The sequence below is a fragment of the Onthophagus taurus genome, chromosome 3 (assembly GCF_036711975.1).
Source record: "Onthophagus taurus isolate NC chromosome 3, IU_Otau_3.0, whole genome shotgun sequence".
In the NCBI taxonomy this organism is placed as follows: Eukaryota; Metazoa; Arthropoda; class Insecta; order Coleoptera; family Scarabaeidae; genus Onthophagus; species Onthophagus taurus.
In genome coordinates this window covers 17,599,292-17,603,232 of record NC_091968.1, presented here as the reverse complement: position 1 = coordinate 17,603,232, position 3,941 = coordinate 17,599,292, and the positions used below count along the sequence as shown (strand labels likewise).

The following is a 3,941-nucleotide window of genomic DNA, read 5'->3' as shown; positions in this document are numbered from 1 at the left end:
AACAATTTATAATAACATCCCGATTAAATCAAGATATTATTGAAAATCTTTTTTCAATTATCCGACAACGTGGGGGTTATGCCAGAAATTCGTCCGCGCAAATGCTTCGCCTTACGATCAGGCAGATTTCTATAAATAGTTTGTTAAAATCGGAAATGCAAGCTAATTGTGAAGAAGATCGAGCCGTGTTTTTATCTACAAATGAATATGTAGCAACAAGAGACTCGTCGGTATCTCCAATGGATATCTCAGAGTCTGATGAAGATAATTCGGAGGACGATTTGCAGGAAGCCTCAACATGTGAGGAATTTAGCATCCACAGTACATTGGAAGGATGTTCATTGGCATATTTTGCGGGTTATTGTGCAAAAGTTCACATTGACGAAATTCAGTGTGACTGGTGCCGAGAAATTTTGTTGAAAGAAGGTGAACTTAGTAATTCTGATGAAATTCTTTTGTTTCATAAAATGTACAGAATCAACATTAACAATATGTCCTTAAATGTACCGTCAGAAATTTGTAAAAGTATTACGTTCACATCGCTAACTCAATTTAGATTATATATTCACAATTATTATCTGTATAAAAGATGCGTCAGAAACGTTTAGTTAAAAAAATTTTTAATATCCTATAAAAAAAAAGTTTGACCACCACTTTGTAAATTACGAAAATCACTTGGAGTCTTTTCTGGATATTTTAGTCAAAATACAGTTATTTTCAGAATGTAAGAAAGTTAATTTATTAAACAAACAAACCAATAATAAATCAGAAAAAATGAATATATTGTCTCATAATTAATTTTTTTATTGTATTATTAACTTTTTATTTATATTTTTTATTTTTATGTATACTAAATTTTTTCTCTCAGTTACAGCTTTGTTTATAGAGAATGGTTACAGTCATCATATTGTATTATTTCAACAAATCAAATCCATCCAATCCATACCCTAATTTCCCTATTTACTTTTTAACTTGTTACAACATAAATACGAGAAAAAATATGTGTTTTATCAATGAAGAAATAAATAAATAAATACTTTTTTTTTGAAAGTTAGCCTTGCTCCTTAACTGTGTGATATTTATTTTATCATTTTATTCTGCTAGTTTAATAAATTTTAAGTAACATTATTTTTAAAACTTTACTGGTGAAAAAATCAATAACTTTCAAAAAAAAAGTATTTATTTATTTATTTCTTCATTGATAAAACACATATTTTTTCTCGTATTTATGTTTTCCATAATACACAAATCATTCTTCAAGCGTTTTTGGCTATTTTTAATTGTTATTGCTCTAAGAATATGTTTATTAAACACACACGAGGTGATCATAGTCGGTTAGCCAGTAGGAGAAACATACTATCCTTTTCTGAATATTCGTTTCTCTCTCGAACGAATTTGTTCTGTTTTTACGGCATTGATTTATAGATGGCATTATTTCACAATCTGTAAGTAATATGCTACTACGTCATATTTAAGAAGTTTAATACAAAGTGCGCCACCTCTGGAGAATATTATCAACTAAAAACGTGGAGTCAAATAAAAGCATTGGATGAGCTAACTATATACTCTATAAACAATGATTATATATAATATGGATTGAGCTAACTGAATATATCTACTAACAAAAATGTGGCTCAAGGTGAATAGACGCAGATGGAAAGCGATAATGTGAAAGTGTAACAAAGATAGACATAAAACGGTACTAAACAGACGGGCGCATGCGCACAAAAGTGTCAAACCTCTTCCATTTGACGTTTATCGTTTTGTTATGTTTAAAAATGTATTGTTTCGTGTGCAAAATTCGCGATAATACAGTTTCACATCACCTGTAAGTATTATAAATGTTACTTCTAATTGATAGTTTTTTATCTTATAAATCAAACGTTTTACGCAACTGGAAAATTTACATTTAATATAAGTATCGTATTTGTAGATTCCCGAAAGACCCAGACGTACGACAGCATTGGCTGCGGTTATTTTCTTTTGAGGAAGATGATATTTTTAAAAATACAAAAATATGTGGCAAGCACTTTGAAAATAACTGCTTTGTAGAGGATACGATATGTGGTCGTAAAACCTTACGAAAAGGAAGTGTCCCAACTTTCATTCAGGTACCGATTGAAGATTGTAAAAGGTAAAGAAAATGTCTTAATACGGGACAATGCAAGCATATTGGTACAAACTGAAATCTGTGCAAACATTGAATTTTAGTCAAAATGAAAGAATAATTTTTCTGTATATATCTTTCTGTGTGTATATATAGAATAATCACTGTAACTGTTCGATTAGTGTAAAAGTAATAAATGGTTTTTTAATATCTACAAAACAAAACCAGAGAGAAAAAAGAGTTATTGGATTCAGTTTGGTTCACTACTTGCTTATATTGTATGATATGTTTGAGAGGTAGTCTGCAAAAGAAAATTCTTGTAAATGGAGACCAAACGGATGCAAATTTATTGATTTTAGTCTTAAATCAATTTTACTATACGGGGATTTCATTTCGCAGACTATTTTTAAAACAGCAGTTTATATATATAATATTTTAACTTGCAGAAAATTAAATTTTGATGATGAAAGGACTCAGATCAGTAATAAAAAACAAGAGAAGCATTCATCTCCTTCTGTTAAGTTGGAAGAACAAGCACTTACTTCACCTAATTCAGAAGAACAATTACCTAAGATGCCTAATTTGAAAGAAGAAACATTTACTTTGCAACATAGTTGTAAGTATAAAAATATTTGTTATTTCTTTGTGTCTATATTATTTATTTAAGTAGTGGGATGTAATCCAAAAAAGAAGAAAAGAACTATATGGCGTCCATGTCACCCAGAGCAGGTTGATTTAGAGACTGGTTTTCTCACACCAAGACGAGCAAGACATAATTTTTCTTTGGCTATTAATAAAATTAGTGCTATGAAGAAAAAAATTATTAAGATGAATAGACGGAAAAGGACATTTATCAGTAAAATAAAATCTTTTGAGGAACTTATAAAGCATTTAAAGCAAAAAAATATGCTTTCTGAGGAAGCTGACAGAATCATACAGGTATTTACAAAAAATTATAGCATATTGTAATTGCATATTGTAAGCTTAAAGCTGATCAATTAATTTAAGTAATTCGTTAATGAGGTTTTTTTGCAATGTCTTATTATTGTAAAGTCAATCCTTTTATTTTTATTGTTATTATTTTTATGTATTAACTCAATTAACTCCTTATACTGTTAATGTAATTTTGGTTTAACATTGTTTTTTAGTGATTTGTTTTTGTATTATTTTGTGGCACAGAGTTTGTGGGTTCGTCCCGTTTCTGTGCCTATAGTGTTAATAATAAATAAATAAATGTATGAAAGAATGTATAATTATTATTATTCCACTGAACAGAGTTGAAACAGTAGTCACTTTTTATTGTGAATCAATTTAGTAAACAACATTATTTATAGACAACAACTTAAGACCAGATTCATTAAAGGAAATAATTAAGAGACAGATTCAAAGCAAAACAGGAAAATTCTCTCCTGCATTAAGAAGTTTTGCATTGACTTTACATGTTTACTCGCCAAAAGCTTATAAATATATACGTAAAGTGTTTGGTAACCTACTACCACATGTAGCAACTTTAAGGAAGTGGTATTGTACTGTTGATGGTAATGCTGGTTTTTCTACGGAGGCTTTTAATGCTATTGCAGAGAAAGCAAGGCGATGCAAAAAACCTGTTGTTAATGTTGTACTAGATGAAATTTCAATTAGAGAACATTTACAGTAGGCTAACAATAGATTTTATGGATTTATTGACGTTGGAATTCCACCTAGCACAGAAAGCACAGACGAGCTACCCCTTGCCAAAAATGCTTTGGTATTTATGGCAGTAGCTCTTAATGACAATTGGAAAGTACCATTAGGTTATTTTATGATTAATTCTCTGGGTAGCAATGAAAGGGCT

At 29.8% G+C, this 3,941-nt stretch overlaps 1 long non-coding RNA gene across 1 annotated transcript; it reads left to right on the top strand.

The window, feature by feature from the left end:
* The first annotated feature begins 1,482 nt into the window (after positions 1-1,482).
* On the top strand, positions 1,483-3,191 carry LOC111418325 (uncharacterized). The gene is made up of 4 exons (XR_011639993.1): positions 1,483-1,828; positions 1,934-2,134; positions 2,554-2,723; positions 2,775-3,191. It is a non-coding gene; the product is annotated as an uncharacterized lncRNA (long non-coding RNA).
* Positions 3,192-3,941: the final 750 nt, after the last annotated feature.